This window comes from Scyliorhinus canicula, chromosome 4, assembly GCF_902713615.1.
Source record: "Scyliorhinus canicula chromosome 4, sScyCan1.1, whole genome shotgun sequence".
Classification (NCBI taxonomy): Eukaryota; Metazoa; Chordata; class Chondrichthyes; order Carcharhiniformes; family Scyliorhinidae; genus Scyliorhinus; species Scyliorhinus canicula.
Genome location: NC_052149.1, coordinates 200,059,081 through 200,080,053, shown reverse-complemented (window position 1 = coordinate 200,080,053; position 20,973 = coordinate 200,059,081). Strand labels below are relative to the sequence as shown.

General features: G+C 47.1%; 1 protein-coding gene across 1 annotated transcript in view; it reads right to left on the bottom strand.

Moving 5' to 3' along the window:
- The window catches only part of LOC119965306 (neuropeptide Y receptor type 5-like), a 113,520-nt gene that overhangs the window by 52,075 nt on the left and 40,472 nt on the right, over positions 1 to 20,973 (bottom strand). The window contains exon 3 of the mRNA XM_038795861.1: positions 10,114 to 10,252. The gene's annotated coding sequence lies outside the window, so the exon portion shown is untranslated. The remainder of the gene's footprint in view (positions 1 to 10,113; positions 10,253 to 20,973) is intronic.

Sequence of the window (20,973 nt, the reverse complement as noted above, 5' to 3'; positions counted from 1 at the left end):
TTCTGGACCTGGGTATGTTTTCATTCTTTTTTTCCATGCCTTTATGTTGAACCACACTTATTCGATGCATCTGCTGTACTAGTTGGTGGTTGCTACTCTAACTTGTTTCTTGTGTGGCAAAGGAACATTGTGCTGGTGGAAGCAGCCCCTTCTCTTTCTAGGAAGCACTTTATAACAAAGGGGCAGCCTCATAAAACAAACTGAAGTTAGATAAATACCTACTCCCCTGATTTAATGGATTCCTGCAAAGCTATTCAAATGAACAATCTGATCTCCCCTTTGGAACTGCCTTGACCTGTCAATCAAAAAGCACTTAGCAGCCAATGGGGCATTAAATTGCATGTAAATATTGCAGGTCAAAGTTTTCAGCCTTCCCGGCATACACACAGGCCTATATACTTTAAAGAGCAATTACATTGACTGTGTGAAAACTACTTCAAAGGTTTCCACCACTTTAAACAGATTACTTTTGCCTTCTTCTCACAGACCTTTAAATTTGACATACCAACACAATTTTAAAAACATTTAGGGGTACAGATGCGATCACTTTCATTTTCATATGAGAGATGTGTATTTTTGAGATACTGAGTGACTATTTAATGGGTTTTGGGGCACAGATGGGATCACTTTCACTTTATTATGAGAAAAACTTTACATACTGACTGACTGTTCAAAGGGTTTAAAGGCTACAGATGGATAGAGCAGTCAAATGTGCCCCAGCCAGGAAAAAACCTCTGACCTGAGCCCCTCCAGCCCAGTCCAAACTGTGAAGGTCTTTCAACAGGTTTGCCCTTTCACTGCGAGCTCATTTACTTTGTCTTATATTTTCTTGTCATTTAACAGAACCTCCTTGGCTTTTTTCTGCTGTTCCTCCATTCTGCTGTTCAAGGTAGTGTAAGGATCCTCCTGCTAATCCCTGTCAGTCCCTTGTTTTTTCCTTTCTGTTAATTCAATCTTTTGTACCTAAACAGTTAATAGGACCTATGCCTTTAAGAACATAGAACATACAGTGCAGAAGGAGGCCATTCCACCCATCGAGTCTGCACCGACCCATATTAAGCCCTCATTTCCATCCTATCCACGTAACCCAATAACCCCATCTAACTGTAATTTGGAATGTACCGCATCATCAAAGTAGACAGTATGGCGTAGGTGCCTAGATTGTAATATGGAAATGGAAATTCTGTGGCCAAAAATGAATATTATCTGAGCTGATGATAGAGGAATTTACAATGGTGTTTGGTTACACAAAATCCTGATATTGGATATGTTCCTAATTGGGTAAATCTAGTTAAGTTCACTCTGCTGTGTATTTGATTATGAATATTAGAATTGATACAAACTCGCAGCCTCTCGGGCAAACTTGTCTTCTATCCCTCTTTCACTTATCCTCCGCTTGCTCCAAGTCATCTAAATATAATATTTAGTGTTAATCTAAATTGCATCAACTGAAAATGGCAGTGCCAAAAGCTGTAGCCAAAAGATCTGAAAATAAAGTAGATTCAAAATAAATAGTCAAATAATAACACAGTTCTCCTGGAGCCTCCATTAATCAATTTGAAAAAAGGCAGCTAATCTTCAAAAATGACCTGTAAGACATCATCCTCGCAACCTTAAAAAACGATTTGATGTCGGTGTGATGAATGAATATCACATTCTGGCATGAATATCAGAAATGAATGTATGCTCCGATTTAAATACCTTTAAACTACATTATAATATTTGATTGAAACGCTTGCCTGTTCATTGTGGCAGTTTCCTTCTCCCAAGTGCTTTCTACGCAGACGCTGTTGCAATTTTCAAAATGAGCTGAGAGCTGATGAACATAATTTAATTCCATCTTCCCCTGAACCAACCGATGGCATAAACAATTGGAAAAGCTTTGCACAAGTGGTATTACCAATGTTAGAACTTGTGTAAAAACAGTTCAGAAATGCTCAGAAATGCTCAAAGTGCATTGGAGTGCTTGAGTGGCCTTATTAATAACAGGTGCAACATGGCTGCATAATTTCAGTGAAAGATATTCACACACAAATTGTTTTCACTTTTGCTAGAAAGAAGGAAGATACTGGTTTTAAAGAAATGTATTGGTTGCCTTGCTGTAAGGGAAGCATTTTAATACCTGTTTGTTATTGTAATGAACTCCAATTGGCTTTATTGGTTGGCCAATTAGAGTATGAGCTCCCTCAATGATAGCTCATTGAGGGGGCCCATATAAGCACCTGTGTAGGCTTTGTGAGCCTGTCTTAAGTTGACTGGACTGCTAGCAGCACTGTTTGTAGCTGCTCCTATAATATCATTATTGTAAATAAATATTGGTGTGGTGATGGAACTCTTGCCTCCCATAGATTACTACAGTGGCGACGAGGTAAACTAAGAATTTTGCGGAGACAAGCTGCCGCACTCGGAGGGTAAGCCTTACCATTTTAAAAATGACGTTTTTTGGGAGGTTAGAGGCATTCGACCCAGCTATTGAGGACTGGTCTCAGTATGTGGAGAGAATGTGTTACTTCTTCCGGGCAAATGATATACTGACGGACGAAAGGAGACGGCTTATCCTGCTGTCGGCGTGCGGACCCTCAGCTTTCGCCATTATACGTAGTCTGACTTATCCCGATGCGCCGGACGCGAAAACTTTCCAAGAAGTAACGGAATTGGTGAAAGAGCACTACGACCCAAAACCACCCCTCATTTTGCGTAGGTACAGATTCTACACAGCGAGGCGGGAAGACAGGGAGTCAGTCACGAATTTCTTGACCCGCCTGAGAAGGCTGGCGGAAAAATGTGAGTTCAGCCCGACGCTAAATGAAATGCTTCGGGACTGGTTAGTGTGTGGTATAAACAACCTCACAATACAGAAACGCCTGTTGGCGGAAACGGAGCTAGACTGCAGGCAGGCATTACAGCTCGCACTGTCCCTAGAAAAGGCAGCAAGTGGGGCGCAGGAACTACAGGGCACGCCAATGGAGGTAGATACCTGTGAGAGGGACTACCACAACGGGTCCTGCTACCAGATAGCCGATCTCAGGAAAAACCCGAGGAATAGAGGGAAAAAGGAAAGCCCCAGAACTGCCCCCAAGTCTGCCAGGACTAACTGGAGACAGAGGGAAGTACCGGCTGAGGCTCCCCCAACAGAGAAGGACCGTTTCTGGCACCAGACAGAGTGGGGTAACAGCAACAGAAACCCTAGAAGGAGGTGGCAAAAGAGGAATAGCAGGTGGGGACGCAGGGAAGTACACAACCTAGACCCCCCATCTTCCTCTGAAGGTGAACAATTATATAATATTGCAACGAAGAAAGCAGAACCCATTAAGATTACCCCATGGGTGAACGGGCGGCCGACAATAATGGAAATAGACACGGGTGCGGCCGTATCAGTAATGGGAGTGGCAGAATTTAGAAAAATCAAAGATGGACTCCAGCCACTAACCCTAACAAAAACATCGACGAAACTTAAAACCCACACGGGGGAAACCCTGGAAGTTCTAGGCACGACTCATGTACCTGTGGAATATGGGAAACAATTGCTCAGATTACCATTGACGATAGTAGAGGGCTCCGGACCAAGCTTAATTGGACGAAACTGACTGAAAGACCTAAAATTAGATTGGATGAAAATTTTCCAGAGTGGAAGCGGGCAGTTGAGTGGAGTACTCCAAAAATACCCAGAGGTCATCCAGGAAGGTTTGGGGGAAATCATAGGCACCAAAGCAACTTTGCACGTGGACCCAGAAGCCCGTCCGAAATTTTGTAAGGCCAGGCCGGTACCTTTTGCATTAAGGAAGAAAGTAGATGATGAAATAGAAAGGTTACGGCGCGACGGCATTATCAGACCAGTACAATTCTCGGAATGGGCAGCGCCGGTGGTACCAATTTTGAAGCCAGACGGCACGATACGTCTCTGTGGAGATTTCAAACAGACGGTAAACAAATACGCACTGCTGGGCAAATACCTAATCCCGAAAATAGATGACCTATATGCCAAATTGGCAGGTGGGCTTTTGTTCACGAAACTGGACATGAGCCATGCCTACCTGCAGTTAAAACTGGACAAGGACTCCCAGAAGTTCGCTACGATCAACACCCTGAAGGGCCTTTTTCATTATACTAGACTACCTTTCGGAGTGTCATCAGCCTGTGCTATATTCCAGTGTACGATGGAAAATATTCTGCAGGGGCTACCGCAGGTGGCGATTTATTTGGACGATGTCTTAATCACGGGTAGGACAAACAGGGAACACTTAAGGAACCTGGAGAAAGTGCTCAGGCGTTTCGCAAAGGCAGGCGTACGGCTAAAAGGGGAAAAATGTGTTTTTATGGCCCCACAAGTGACGTACCTGGGATATAAAGTAGACGAGTCAGGCTTACACCCATTAGAAGACAGAGTAAGGGCAATAAAAGAAGCCCCAGCTCCCACCACGGTCCAGGAGTTACGATCATTTTTAGGGTTGGTAACCTATTATGGAAAATTTATTGAAAATAGGGCGTCCATCCTAGAACCCCTCCACCAGCTACTAAAAAAGGGGCAAGAATGGAAATGGTCCACCCGCCAAAACCGAGCATTTAGGGACATTAAGGAACAGCTGTCATCCGAAAATGTCCTAGAGCATTATGACCCAAGGAAGGAGTTGGTGGTCACTTGTGATGCATCCCCCTATGGGGTATGAGCCGTCTTAGCCCATAGAGGAAGGAATGGGGAAGAACGGCCAATAGCCTATGCTTCGAGGACCTCGGCGATGGCGGAGAGGAAGTACGCCCAAATCGAGAAGGAAGGACTGGCGGTGATATTCGCAGTAAAAAAATTTCACCAGTATCTGTACGGGCGGAAATTCACCATAGTGACGGACCATAAGCCGTTATTAGGGTTATTAAAAGAAGACAAGGCAATACCCCCGATTGCATCAGCTAGAATCCAACACTGGGCATTGCTACTGGCGGCGTATAGAAACGTTCTGGAGCACAGACCGGGAACGTGAGTAGCAAATGCAGATGCTTTGAGCAGACTTCCCCTCCCGGACACTCCGCCGCAAATACCAAAAGTAGAGGAGACAGTAATGACTCTAAATTTTTTGGACACCCTACCAGTAGGTAGGACGCGAAAAGACCCAGTTTTAGCCAAGATGAAGCATTTACTGCTAACAGGGGAACTGGAAAGACCAGTGGAGCCCCAGATGCACCCATACTGGAGCAGAAGGGACAAAATAACCGTAGAAGACGGTATCCTATTATGGGAAGCCTGGGTAATAGTCCCAGCTCAGGGCCATCAGGCAATCTTAACCGAGTTACATCACGGACGCCCAGGGGTGTCTAAAATGAAGATGCTAGCTCAAAGCTACGTCTGGTGGCCAGGTTTGGACACAGACCTAGCAGCCTTGGTACGTCGGTGCCAGGAGTGCCAACAGGGGCAAAGAGTACCACCAGCAGCGCCATTGCACCCGTGGGAATGACCAGGCAGACCGTGGACCCGCCTGCATATTGGCCACGCCGGCCCTTTCATGGGCTCAATGTTTTTGGTGATAGTGGACACCCACTCCAAATGGTTGGACGTCCACCGGGTAAACACGGCAAACACAGCATCGACAATTGAAAAGCTCAGGGCCTCATTTGCAACACATGGACTTCCGGAGGTATTGGTGTTGGACAACAGAACGGCATTCACAAGCGGGGAATTTGGAATATTCCTGAAGGAAAACGGAATCCGTCACATCAAAACGGCCCCTTACCATCCAGGGACCAACGGCCTGGCAGAGAGAGCGGTCCAGACACTTAAAGCGGGACTCAAGAAGCAGCCGGCAGTGTCAATAGACACAAAGCTCTCCCACTGGCTGTCTGATTACAGGACCACACCACATTCCACAACAGGCATACCGCCAGCTGAACTCTTAATGGGAAGGCGGCTGCGAACGAGGCTGAGTCTCCTTTTCCCAAATTTAACGGGGAAAGTGGAGAAACAACAGGAGGCCCAACGCAGGGGGCATGATAATAGTCGGCAGCAGAGACATTTCAAGGTGGGGGCACCGGTTTGGGTTAAGAATGATGGGAATGGACCAACGTGGGTCAAAGGCACGGTAGAGTCCCAAACAGGGCCCATATCCTATGAGGATTCAATAGGAGATAAGGTGCTGAAGAAACACCTAGACCAAATAAGGGCAGCGGAACCACACCTGGAGGCAGGCGAAGCAGGACCGCCTCAAGCTGGGATAGCCCAGTGTGGGAAAGGATACCCACACCCCAGCCCCGAGCAATTTCTCCAGACCCCGTCATCCAGTCGTCAGAGTCGGAGATGGACACGTTCGATGAGGCCGCCGCGACACCTCTCCCCAAGGAGGAGGAAGAACAACTTCCAAGGAGGTCACCAAGGAAAAGAAGGGCACCTATAAGGTACACCCCGCCCACTTCGGAGAACGACCCGGCGGACGACACAGAGGTGACAGACTCAGACATGAGGAGCAGGAAGAAGCTCGGAGGAATGCCAGCTGGCAGGAATTCCTCGGACCTTGTGGGGGAGGGGTGTAATGAACTCCAATTGGCTTTATTGGTTGGCCAATTGGAGTATGAGCTCCCTCAATGATAGCTCATTGAGGGGGGCCATATAAGCACCTGTGTAGGCTTTGTGAGCCAGTCTTGAGTTGACTGGACTACTAGCAGCACTGTTTGTAGCTGCTCCTGTAATATCGTTATTGTAAATAAATATTGGTGTGGTGACGGAACTCCTGCCTCCCGTGGATTACTACAGTTATGTACCCACATTTTCTATTCCAATGTACGTTGTGTCATAGTGATCCCCATTAAATATTAAACAGGAGGTTTTATTTACTGAATGAGAGCTGCACTGCTTCAGTCTGAGAGGCTTCAATATAAATTCATTGCTGACAAATGGAATCTGCCTATTCCAGTAGTTGTGCATAAGCTGTTCATCATTGGAACATCTGTTTTTGTATGAAAGAGCAAGTGGCTTCCTGCAGAAGGTACAGTTGCTTTAGTGTTCTCGTGTACTGGTGCACAGTGTCATAACAATAGGGATACAGATTAAACTGTCATGCTGTTAACTTGACAATCTTGATAGCAGAACTGTGCTAATGTATTTATCGAAGGCTCGGCACTTTAACACAGTCGAGATGGAAACGTTGAGTGCGTTTTCCTGGGCTGCTGTTGCACAGCTCTTAGTAGAGATCCTAATTAAGTTCATCATAGGTCACTGCTAAGCCCATTGCACAAGAGCATACAGACAATGTAATCTTAGCTCAGAATACAGGTACAGCAGCAAATCGTCCAGCCCCATGTGGCCAGCGCAGGAAATAGTGATGTCAAACACATATTGATTTTACATTAAAAGGTACCTCACTGCTGGAGAATATTACAGCTTTACATGAGTCCTGGTCCATTATAACAAGCGTGAGCGCAGATTAAAAAAAAACACTGCGGGCATAACTCCTAGATTTTATGTCAATAGAAATCAATTTCTCTTATAATCTGCCCTCATATCTTCTCTCTTGCTATTCAATGATATTAATCTCAATATACTTAGTTCTTAAACAGGCATATTATAAAACATCAATTCAGCCTCTAAACTGATTGATTTGTATAAGTTTTTTCAGTAACTCCTGACACACAAAAATCTCTACAGTGCAGAAGGAGGCCATCCGGCCCATCTAGTCTTCACCGACCCTTTGAATGAGAACTCTATCCTTGCCCACTCCTCTCTATCCCCGTAAACTAACCTGCACATCTCCCGACACTAATGGGCAATTTATCATGGCCAATCCACCGAACACGCACATCTTTGGACTGTGGGAGGAAACCGGAGCACCCGGAGGAAACCCACGCAGACACGGGGAGAACATATAAACTCCACAGAGATAGTAACCCAACGCTGGAATTGAACCCAGGTGCCTGGGGCTGTGAGGCAGCAGTGCTAACCAATGTGCTACCTGCTGTCTCAGGGTGGCTTCATTTTAGAATTAATGTGCAGTGCTTCGCAAATGAAAATGTTCAAATTTCATGATGTCGCTAATACTTCTTACTTGATGTTTCATCAATCATATTTATGTGAAATTTTAGCATCAAATGTTTTCTTTTTCTCAGTATGGGTCTCTCCACATCACTTTTTAATCTTGGTTGAGATGCTGAACGTATTCTCTGTTTCTTGACTTCCCACAATGTATCCCCTTTTAGAAATTCTGCCGTCAATTGTGCTGGTCTCCATTTAGTGCTTGAGAGGAAGAATTCTAATGTGGAGAACCCTGGGTGTAAATTGATAACCCACTGTTCCACAATAATATGCTTTGGTAATTTGCAGGTATAAATGCCCTCTTATTGCATGGGACTGTCAGACATGCTTAGAAAAACAAACTTTCTTTTATGCATTTCCTTCAGCATTTTATATTGCATGACAACCTTGCTAATGGACTAGAGAGGAGAAACCTTTTCTGCTCCATGTGGTTAACCCTTAACGTTAAACAGCAATGTAACAGAATGACATGGGAGGTGCCAACCTTGTCAGGCTTGTCTCATTCTGTGTGGGAAAGAGATTTGAAGTGCTTGATTTTCCACCTGACTGTGAGACCACATAGTGTGAGATTGTGCAACAATTTATCAGGCCAACAGGGAGAAGATCCTTCCGGCAAAATCTGTCACTTCACTTCTTTTTATGTCATTATTTATCACACAACTACTTTTCTGCAGTTTTTTTCCCTTCAGTATTGATATTTTGATTCTAAAACTGCCAGTCTGCCCCTTTCTTCTTGCCTCTAATTATAAATTTGTTGATAACATTTGTGCGGATTCTGAATAAAAGGGTGTAGATACTGTAAAAATGTTTTGACCCATCTCTATTCCTATAAAACATGAAACTAGGGCCTGATAGGCAATGTTCCTGATGTGCGCTGGATTGATTGAACTCTGAGGTAAGTGACCTGCTGTGCACCTGTTGTGTGTGTCATATGTTATTGTGGGACAGAAGCAGTACTGGAATGAGGGCTTGTGCACTGGGTGGACAGTATGCCCATTAACCCATCCTCAAGCCTTACAAAACAAAATGGTCATTCAGGTCCTATTCCCATAATGCTACCTCTGAATCTGAAAACATGGCAGTTGCTCAGTCCCCATTTAAAATAGTCACACTTCTTGGGTCAAAGGGTGGACTCAACTGGAAAATCTGTGATGCTCCACCAAGTACGCAGCGAATTTCCTTCAAAAACAACATTGTACCATTGGCGGCATGGTAGCACAGTGGTTAGCACTGTTGCTTCACAGCGCCAGTGTCCTAGGTTCGATTCCCGGCTTGGGTCACTGTCTGTGCGGAGTCTGCACATTCTCCCCGTGTCTGCGTGGGTTTTCTCCGGGTGCTCCAGTTTCCTCCCACAAGCCCCGAAGGATGTGCTTGTTAGGTGAATTGGACATTCCCGCTGATTTCCCTCAGTGTACTCGAACAGGCGCCGTAGTGTGGCGACTGGGGGATTTTCACAATAACTTCATTGCAGTGTTACTGTATGCCTACTTGTGACACTAATAAAGATGATTATTATTATGAAGCAAATTGTGAACATACTTACCTTGCCAACCTAGCGGAGATCAGCAGATTTTCTCTTCATCTACTCCCAGGATCTGGTCACAAGTAAGACAGTATTAACTCTGCTATTCAATACAGAGTGCTCACATACTACTCTTTCGAAGGGAATGTTAAAAACACACCTTTCTCTCTTGTATCTTCTACAGGGAGGTCTCCACATATCTTAGTACTGCTGCAGCTGTTAAAATCCGTTAGGAACAGTACAGCTTTAATATATCCCAGATAACATACTCTTATCTCATGTTCCGTGAATTCTGCAATAGCTGCAATAGCTGAAGCGCATCACTCTATAGCCACGTAAAGCACCCACACTACAGCAGCTATGACACCAGTATTTTGGCACCCAGTAATCCAGAAACTCAGGCTAATGCTATGGGGACGCGAGTTCAAATTTCACCACGGCAGCTGGTGGAATTTAAAATCTACTAAGAAATCTGGAATATAAAGCTAGTGTCAGTATTGGTGAAGTTGATAACCATGGTTAAATGGCATAAAAACGCAAGCTTTTAAGTCCTTGAAGGAAGAAAATCTGCCGTCCTTACCTGGTCTGGTTTACCTGTGGCTTCAGACTCCAGCAATGTGGTTGACTCTTAAGTGCCCTCCTAAATGGCCAAATAGCCCAATTCAAGGGCAAATAGGAATGGACATTGAATGTTTCCTTCCCAGCGATGCCCACATCCCCTGAAAGAATAAAGAAAAGGACTGAAATCAATATTCAATTTGCATTTAAATGAGGAACAATTTTAATTGTGCTACTATTTTTATTTTCAAACGACTTAATTGACCTATAAACTCATGCTGTCAATTTTCTGAATCAGAATTCCTGTTAATATTTTAAGTAATCCATATACATTTCAATATTTCATACCGAGCCTCTGTAGCTTGACGATCTGAGTCCTACCTAATGGCTAAAGTATTAAAACATTTAAAGTCAAGCAAAATCAACAAAGTTAGTTAATCAACCCTTATGAATTTTTTATGTTGAATAAAATATAATCAAAGTAATATATAACCTTTCTTCTCCAGCAAGTCATAGTCTCCAGTGGATTTCTCTGACTCTGACCCCTTGGTTTCTCATTTGAAAGAAGCAATTCCACTAAACTGCCGTGTGAATTCTACTGGTAACCCCCTGGAACTCGTACTGCAAACCCCATGAGAGAAACCACTTGATTGGTCCTGACTGTTGTTTCATTGTGGGTTCCACTGGGCTTTAAGTGAGTTAGCTGGCTGCAATCCTTGCAGAATTTCAAAGGTCAGTCCGTGTGGAGTTTGCACATTCTCCCCGTGTCTGCGTGGGTTTCACCCCCACAACCCACAGATGTGCAGGTTAGGCGCTAAATTGCTCCTTAACTGGAAAAAAATAATTGGGTGCTATAAACTTATTTTTTAAAAACTCCTTTTTCCTCTTTGCAATGTTGTGTACAACTCTTTAATGTATTCAATCATAGCATTTATAAAGCGCTTTTAACATAGCAAAACATCCCAAGGTGCTACAAAGCAAATTTAACACCAACTATATAGGGAGATGTTTGGACAGATAACCAAAGGTTGGCCCGATAAGAAGGGTTTGAGGAGCTTCTCATGAGAAGAGAGAATGATAGAAAGGTGGGAAGTTCAGGCAGAGAATTCTCGATCTTGTAGCCTAGGCAGGTGACGAGTGATGGGTGAAGGATTAAAATTGTGGATATGCAATGTGTCATTTTTAATTCTATTTTCTATAAATAAAATCCGACTATCCACTATTCTATTTAATGTGTTGACTCAGATTTAATTCTCTGTTGAAATACAAAATAATAAAAAGTCATACACAAGCATTAAGATCTCAAGCTGTGATTCCTGAAATTCACATCTCAGTATTTTAAAATTTTCCGTGTTTTTACCCCCCCCGCCCCCAAATGGGAGCATTGTGAGTCAATTTGTCATGTGTTAGGAAAGTCATGTGTTGTGTTCAACAGTAGTTCAGGAATGAATGGAAAGGTTGTTTTAGGCAAATAGAGCATAGGAAATAGAAGCTTGTAGTACTAAGGACAGTCACTCGGCCCATCACGGGCCGGAGAATCGCCGGGGGGGGGGGGCTGCTGCTAGCGGCCGCCGGCTGGCACGCCGCGATTCCCGCCCCCGCCAAATCCCCGGCGCCGGAGAATTCACGCCCCCCCCCCATGACGATTCTCCAACCCTGTGGGGCGTGGGGGGGTCGGAGAATCCTGCCCATTGACTTTCCTTTCTTCAGACATTTTAAGTGAGGTAGATTCATCTATTTTTTTATAAATGTTTTTTATTGGGTTTTTGAACATAGTATATTTACAGTTATGTACACAGATTGAAATATTTACAGATAGAAGAGAGAAAAAACTGGTCGGATATTGTGCACTAGCTCAAAAACAGCAAATCTGTACAGTTAGTAATATTATGTTTAACAAATAAGTAGGCACCTGTTTGTGTGCGGTGGGAGGGGGGGAACTGGGGAGGTACATATACATTTGGATGCCGGAAAAACAATTACATTAGTTATGTCCATTACAGAGAGGGCAATACAAGTAAGGATCTGGTGTTGGTGTTGTTACTTGCTTCTCCAGGACGTTTTTCGCTGCTATTGTCGTCACGCGTTCACCTCCGCTTCGGCCGTTGATCCCGTCTTTCGCTTGTATTTTCCTTGCTCTCGGTTAATGTATTTGCCAAGTTAGTTGTCGTTTCCAGTGCTCTCCTTCAGGCTATCATTCCCTCACCTCCCCCTCCCTCTGTGGTTCCCCTCCATTGTTCCCTGCCTCCTCCCTCTTCCCTCTTCCCCCCCTCCCCCCCCCCCCCCCTTCTGCCCTCTTCCCCCCTCCCTTTCTTTTGTGATTCGCCGTTCTTTTCTCTCAGGTTTAGCTGTTTCCCCCTCGGGTCTATCCCTCCCTCTGATGCCTTGGCTACTTTCCCCTGATTCTTGGCTACCTGGCTATTCTTCTGCTTGTTTGTTGGACACAAACAGGTCCCGGGACAATTGGGTGAACGGCTCCCACGTTCTGTGACCCTCGGATGGCGAATTTGATTTTCTCCATTTGGAGAGATTCCGAGAGGTCGGACAGCCAGTCTGCAGCTCTGGGCGGTGCTGCTGACCGCCAGCTGATCAGGATTCTACGTCGGGCGATCAGGGAGACTAAGGCAAGGGGCTCCGCCCTCCTCCCCAGGAATAGATCTGGCTGGTCTGATACCCCGAAGACCGCCACTTTCGGGCATGGCTCCACCCTCATCCCCACCACTTTGGACATTGCCTCGAAGAAGGCTGTCCAGTACCCAGCAAGTCTGGGGCAAGACCAGAACATGTGGGCATGGTTGGCCGGGCCTCCATGTCACCGTTCACATCTATCCTCCACCTCCGGGAAGAACCTACTTATTCGAGTTCATGTTAAGTGAGCTCTTTGTGACTTCCGGTTGCGGCTATGTGGAGCTAAGCCGCACATTCGGCAGCTCCTGCCAGGAATGGACTTTTGGGCTCTTTTTAGGGCCCCCCGCGGTACTTATTCGACAGTTCCCAACGTGGGAAGGAGGGGTCAGCAGCATTTCCCCAGCAGTATATGGCCTGGACCAGGAGTGGGGCGAGCAAGATCGGTGGCAGCGCCAAAGCAAAAGCAAGGGAAGAAGCACAAGGTGGCGGCCGGCGGAGACCAAGAAGCATGGAGGCAGTGGACGCAGGAGCAGCAGGAGACTCTCCAGCGCTGCGTTCGGGAGCTCAAAGCGGAGCTGCTAGAGCCGTTGAAGGCTTCCATCGACAAGCTGCTGGAGACTCAGACCAAGCCGAATGAGCCGCCACGGGCGGTGCTGGTGCGGTTCCACCGGTTCGCTGACCGGGAGTGTGTGCTCAGGTGGGCCATGAAGGAGTGGAGCAGCAGGTGGGAGAACGCGGTGGTACGGATCTACCAGGACTGGAGTGCGGAGGTGGCTAAGCGGAGGGCCGGATACAACCGGACGAAGGTGGTGCTGCACAGAAAAGGAGTGAAGTTCGGCATGTTGCAGTCGGCGCGTTTGTGGGTCACCTACTGATGTACCATCAATTCGATTCAAGACACATTTAGGATCTGAACTGTGGCTTTAATCAGCTAGTTATTAGCCCGGTGGTCGACTACAGAGAATGACCGACCGCCGGGAACTCTGGGTACTTATACCCCACCTCGGAGGCGGGGCCTACTTGCCTCTCGACCAATTGGAGAGCAGTCACATGACTAGTCCCAACCAATCGGACGAGAGGCACATGACCAGCCAGAGCCAATGGGAAGCCAGTGCTCTGCACCAATGGCAGTGCTCATATCCATACCACCACACCTACAAGGACCGACACTTTTACTTCGAGTCCCCGGAGGAGGCGTGGACCTTTGTGCAGGCCGAAAAGTTGGACTCAAACTGAGGGTTGGGTACAGGGGTCTGTATGTAACTGTGTTATTTTCTGAGGGGGGGTTTTCTGTTTATTGCTGGTTCTGTGTCGTTTTCAGGTCGGGTGGGGCACTGTTTTTTTTTGCGTGGGTTTGGTGGATGGGCTCGAGGAGGGGGGTAGACTTGCAGTGTGGGGAGCTGATAGTGGGAAGGGGGGCTGGGGCCCTGCGAGGGGATTGGGCCGACAATGGGAGCTGCTTTAGAGGAGGTGGGGTCGGGCAGGTGGAAAGCGAGGGCTTTTTCCCGTACTGAGGGTTGATGGGGTCGGAGCTGGGAAGCGCGGGCTTTTTTCCCGCGTGGGAGGAGGAGGAGGAGAGCCTGCTGGTGGGCACTGGGGAGGAGGGGTAGCCCCACATTGGGAGGGGTCGGAGGAGTGGCGGGAGTTGCCGGGGTCAGCAGGAGTCAGCTGGTTTACGGGAGTATTATGGAGGGAGTAACGTGGCTAGGGGGGGCCCTAGCTGGGGGGGGGTTGTACTGGGTTGCTGCTGGAATGGCCAGGAAGGAGCTGGAGTATGCAGGGGGGTCGAGATGGGGGTTTGCCGCCGTGGGGAACGGGCCAAGCGGGGGGCGCGGGCAAGTGGCGGGCAGAGGAAGGGTTATGGCTAGTCGGCGGGGGAGGGGGCAGGGAGCCCCCTAATCCGGCTGATAACCTGGAATGTGAGGGGACTGAATGGGCCGGTCAAACGGGCTCGTGTGTTTACGTACCCGAAGAGGCTGAAGGCGGACGTGGCCATGCTTCAGGAGACGCACCTGAAGGTGGCGGACCAGGTTAGACTGAGGAAGGGATGGGTAGGCCAAGTGTTTCACTCAGGGCTGGTACAAAAAATCGGGGGGGTGGCGATCCTGGTGGGAAAGAGGGTGTTGTTTGAGGCGTTAAATGTGGTGGCTGACAGCAGCGGGAGGTATGTGATGGTGAGCAGCAAGCTGCAGGAGGAGCGGGTGGTGCTGGTTAACGTATACGCCCCGAACTGGGACAATGCGGGTTTTATGCGGCGCATGTTGGGCCGCATTCCGGATCTGGAGACGGGGGGCCTGATAATGGGGGGGGACTTCAATACAGTGCAGGATCTGCCACTGGATCGATCCAGGTCCAAGGCGGGTAGGAGGCCAGCGGTGGCTAAGGTGTTGAGGGGGTTCATGGACCAGATGGGAGGGGTGGATCCTTGGAGGTTTGCGAGGCTGAGGGCCAGGGAGTTTTCATTCTTCTCCCATGTGCACAAGGCCTATTCCCGGATCGATTTTTTTATTATGAGCAGGGGGCTGATTTCAAGGGTGGAGGAGGCCGAATATTCGGCGATAGTCATCTCGGATCATGCCCCGCACTGGTTGGACCTTGAGCTGGAGAGAGACCAGCGCCCGCTCCGGCGCTTGGAGGTGGGGCTGCTGGCAGATGAGGAGATGGGCGGGCGGGTTCGAGGATGTATCAAGAGGTACCTGGAGGCCAATGATAATGGGGAGGTCCGAGTGGGGACGGTCTGGGAGACATTGAAGGCGGTGATTAGAGGGGAGTTGATCTCCATCCGAGCCCATAGGGAGAGGAGAGAGCAGAGAGAGAGGGAGAGGCTGGTGGGGGAGTAGGAGAGGGTGGATAGGAGATACGTGGAGGTTCCGGAGGAGGGATTGCTGGGGGAGCGGCGTAGTCTTCAGGCCAAGTTCGACCTGTTGACCACCAGAAAGGCGGAAGCTCAGTGGAGGAAGGCACAGGGAGCGGTGTATGAATATGGGGAGAAGGCGAGTAGGATGCTGGCGCATCAGCTCCGTAAGCAGGATGCGGCCAGGGAGATTGGTGGAGTTAAGGATAGGGGAGGGAATGTGGTGCGAAGGGGGGTAGGCATCAATGGGGTCTTCAGGGACTTTTACGGTGAATTGTATCGGTCTGAACCCCCAGCGGAGGGGGGGAATGGGGTGCTTCTTGGACCGGCTGAGATTCCCGAGTGTGGAGGAGGGGCAGGTGGAGGAACTGGGGGCGCCGATTGAGCTGGAGGAGCTGGTCAAAGGGATAGGGAACATGCAGTCGGGGAAGGCGCCGGGGCCGGATGGGTTTCCGGTCGAATTCTATAAAATGTACGTGGACCTGTTGGGCCCCCTGTTGGTTAGGACCTTCAACGAGGCAAGGGAGGGGGGGCTTTGCCCCCGACTATGTCCCAGCCGCTGATTTCCTTGACCCCCTGCAGTGTGGATCATACAGGCCAATCTCGCTGTTAAATGTAGACGCCAAGCTGTTGGCGAAGATCTTGGCCACAAGGATAGAGGACTGTGTGCCGCGGGTCATCCACGAGGATCAGACAGGGTTCGTGAAGGGAAGGCAGCTGAACACCAAAATACGGAGGCTCTTGAATGTTATAATGATGCCGGCGGTAGCGGGGGAAGCGGAGATAGTGGTGGCGCTAGACGCGGAGAAGGCCTTTGATAGGGTTGAGTGGGGGTACTTGTGGGAGGTGCTGGAAAGGTTTGGGTTTGGGGAGGGGTTTGTCAGATGGGTGAGGTTGTTATGAGGCCCCGATGGCGAGCGTGGCCACGAATAGGAGGAGATCGGAGTACTTCCGGTTATACCGAGGGACGTGATGGGGTGTCCCTTGTCCCCCCCCGCTCTTTGCGTTGGCAATCGAACCCCTGGCCATGGCGTTGAGGGAGTCGAGGAACTGGAGGGGACTGGTGTGGGGTGGGGAGGAGCACCGAGTGTCGCTTTATGAAAATGACTTATTGCTATATGTAGCGGACCCAGTCGGGGGAATGCCGGAGGTGATGAAGATTCTCCAGCATTTGGACTGGAGGCTTGTATGCTATGGTGTATCAAGTGTTCATCCAAATGCTTCTGAAATGTTGTGAGGGTTCCTGCCTCGATCACACTTTCAGACAGAGTTCCAGATTCCCACCACCCTCTGGGTGAGAGTTTTTATTCAAATCCCCTCTAAATCTCCTGCCCATTGCCTCAAATCTGTGCTATCTGGTTATTGACCCCTCAACTAAGAGGAAAAGCTTCTTCCTATCTACCCTAGGTAGCTGTCTGTGCACAGAGTGTCAATTTTTCTCTATTTCTTTTACTTCTCTGGGGGTCTGCCAGCTTGGTTCCAACCTCCTCGTCGCCAGTTTCCTTTGTGGTATTTTTAAAGTATAAGCTTGCAGACCATGAAGACACAAACAAAAACAAGAGATTTGTTGGAAAGATGTTTATTCTGTAGGCTGTTAGGATAGACTGCCCACTTGCCTGTGCAAATGGCTGATGATGTCATCAATATGTCACGTGATTGGACTATTAAAGTGACCTTGCTCCAACTAGGAAGAAACATGAATACACCACACCATCCACCCACCTCATCAAACACTACCTACGCCACCTGTGTCAGAGTGTGGATCCAGCATTGGCCTTTTTAGTCACCTCAGGACTCACAACCCAGGAGTGGAAGAATGTCACCCTCGGCCCTGAGGGACTTCCTAAAAAGACAATATAATATCCTGTGTTGGCCACAGTGAATATTAAATGACTCTCTTTTGAAGAGGAGCAGGGCAGGTATCCCAGTGTCCCGGCCATATTTACCCCTCAAGCAACATCCCAAAAACAGATTAACTGGACATTTCCACATTGCTGTTTATGTGCTGCGGTAAAATTGGTTGCTGCTGTACATTACAACTGTAACTACACTTCACACAAGACCAGATTGGCTGTAAAGCAGCTTGAAACATCCAATCATCATGAAAGTATCATTCCTTCCCTCTTTCTACAAATTCAACTTTACCTCATCATTCTTATTTTCAATGCCTCCATATTTAAGGCACAACATCCCATTTTACATTTCTAATAAACTTATTTTACCGTGTTTTCGTTTTTCAAGATTAACATATCTAATATGTCATTTTTTTTTGCACCCATGGATCTTTCTGTTCCTCCATTCTGACAAGGATCATGCGATTTAGGGTACATTTTTTGTACCGAAACCTATACTGGATTTGCTGTCCACTCTACTGCCTAATGTTCTCCTGTACAAGTATTTGACATTCTCCAACTTGGGTAACATCAGTAAATTTCAACGACATTCTCTTGTTCCAGTGTCCAACTCAATCGCAAGAGTCAAACGTTATTTTCAATACGACAATACATTTCATTGAGCCTTTTGCAGCCGCAAAATCCCGATGAGCACTTTAGCCCCTTGCATATGATTTAATAAAAATCATGCAATGAATTCCCTCTCATCCCAGTCTTGCCTGAATGATGCAGAGTTAATTTAAACTAATTGACTGCATTAAAATGATTTCTATGAGTGAGCCTAAAATATAACTCCAGGGTGACTTTTTGCTCTGATATTTCTCCATCTTGTGTAAGTACAGGGGTTCCCTGACTATACAACCAGCCTCAGAAACTCACCAGATTGAAAACTGTATACGTGAACCGATTGATAGAGTTTAAATTTCAGCTCCCAGGATATATTCTGAATTGCATACAAGGTGCGCCTCTCAGATAACACAACCAAGTCATATATCGCAATTGCGAAACAACAATTTGGAAATTGTAATTTGTACAGGAATTGCAGTCCAGTATGGTGGAACCAAAATGGTATGAATGGTTGAAGTACCAAATTATCCATTCCAATTGTTGGTGGACCTTGGGTTAGGCAGCTGCAGCTCCCACTGAAAACAGGAATGAGTTTCATGTGTCAAATGTTAACTCTCTTCACCGTTCTCAACTCTGTTCTTGGATTACTATTTCTGGAGCCACTCTGAAAATTGGTTGTTTACCACCACATTAAGTGCCCATTACGAAGATCCTCCACTGCAATCAGTGAAAGCTTGGGTGCAGTTTTGAAAGGTGGCATTTGAGCCATAAAGGCTCCCACATTTGGTCATCCCTGAAGGCACTGTAAAAAGTTTGCCTGCTGCTCAAAATGGATGCTTCTTTTTACTCCAATTGCCTCCATTTCACCTCCTTAGGATGCCTTTCAAGGTCAGATGTTTTGACAGATTTTCGCCCTCCAGAGAACATTTCATGTTGGTTGCTCAGTGAATTAACATAAACAAAGCCTGATCACACAAATGGCATCCCATGCTGACTCCTTCAGACGGGCATAAAGCAATCTCTGCCTACTGTCCGCTTGCCAGGCTGAAAACCACACTCAGCATCTTGCAAAGTAGGGTTACTAATTTAGACAACTTTTGCAATAACACTGAAAAAATAATTATCTCAATTACAGGAAATAAATTTAAATTACCTGTCCCTTCTAACCAGTGACCTGAAATTAGTATCATCTGTCTTTGAATACAGTGACATTAAATTAACTTCACTTCAGTCCCCTGATGCACTGGTAAAATAAAAATAAAATCTCGTGAAAATAAAATTTGCTTCACTGCAATTAATCAGTGTGAAGCTATAGGGCTTCTCTGTTGAGACATGTCGAGCAATTTGTTTCCTTTTGACTGAATGTAAATATGTGCAATTATGTTCCTAATCATGTGCAAGCTGGCCTGGTGGCTTACAAGAGGTCTTGAGAATAATATAATATTAGAGTATAAGCAAACGTGCTTCAGGAAAATAACAATTGTTAAAATAACTTATACGACAACCAGAGCATTACAAGGCTTCCTGGTGTGGACTTTTTTTGAACATATGAATTAGGAGCAGGAGTAGGCCACTCGGCCCCTCGAGCCAGCTCTGCCATTCTTTAGAGATCAGGGCTGATCTGATTGTAACCCCAACCTCACATTGCTGCCGACCCCCAATAACATTTCAACCCCTTGTTAATCAAGGATCTATCTAGCTCTGGCTTAAAATATGCAAAGACTCTGCCTCCACTGCCTTTTGACGGAGAGTTCCAGAGACTCTCAACCTTCTGAGAGAAAAAAAATTATCCTCATCTCTCTTAAGTGAGCGACCCCTCATTTTTAATCAGTGACCCCTAGTTTTTGCTTCTAGTTTATAGCAGTTTACCAAAGTAAATGAGAACGTGTTGCACATTTTTCTGGTATAGGGACAAATGGAAACCATTGTGGAAGTGGGCAAGATTAAGACGGCATCCTTAACATGATGAATCAAAGCCGAAATGCTTGTCACCACAACTTTATATTTGAAAAGAATTACCTGTACTCATTGTGTAATCATGCTCACAGAGTGGGGCGATGAATCGACGCAGGGAAAAATTCTCTCTAACTCTGAATTTAGAAATTAATCAAGTTAAAGACTTGAACAGAGCATCCATGTAGTGTCTTGTGCAGCACTGGACTGCTGACAGGCTATTACTAAAGCTACCAGATGCCTCTTGGAAATATCCAAATGTGTAAAATGTAAGTGTTGTTACCTTCTCAGCCACAGAAAAATCAGTGGCTGTGGTAAGAACAGGCTCCAAGTCAGGTTCTAACAGTTGGCATATCTCTGTCACAGTATCAGGGGTAAAAGCCACCTTCTCAGACACTGGGCTGGATTCTCTGATTTTGAGGCTATGTCCCCACGTCGGCGTGGGAAGGGTGGCGTTTTATGACAGAAAAAATGGAGTAAAACGGTCACTAATCCTACATTTGGCTGGGGGGGGCTAGCATCAAGGCAGCGTAGAGCATCCGGTTCTAGCTGGGGATACGGTCCGGAGAATTGCCAGGTCTATGGCCGCGCATGCGTACGGTGGCGGCGCCGTGCAACATGGCACCGGCTGCTTGCGGACCCGGCCTGCGAAATAGTGCCCCCCCCCTTTGGCTGGCTCGCGTGCCCTGGACCAACCCCCCACAGTGCCCCCAGCCCCTGGCAAAGTCCCCCCTGCCTGCGGATCCCCCCCGCCAGACTGAGTCCGCAGCTGCCATGCCGAGTTTCTGACAGATGAGACCATGAGAGACCCACGCCGTCGGGAACTCGGTCGGTCGGGGGCAAAGTATCGCTGCTTTGGAGGGGGCGGAGCATCACAAAAGCAACCCCCCCTCCTCCCGATTTGGTCGGGAACAGGGTTCTCCGGCCGATCGCTAAATGCGATTTTGGCGTCGGCGACCGGAAAATCCCATCCACTATCTATGGAAAA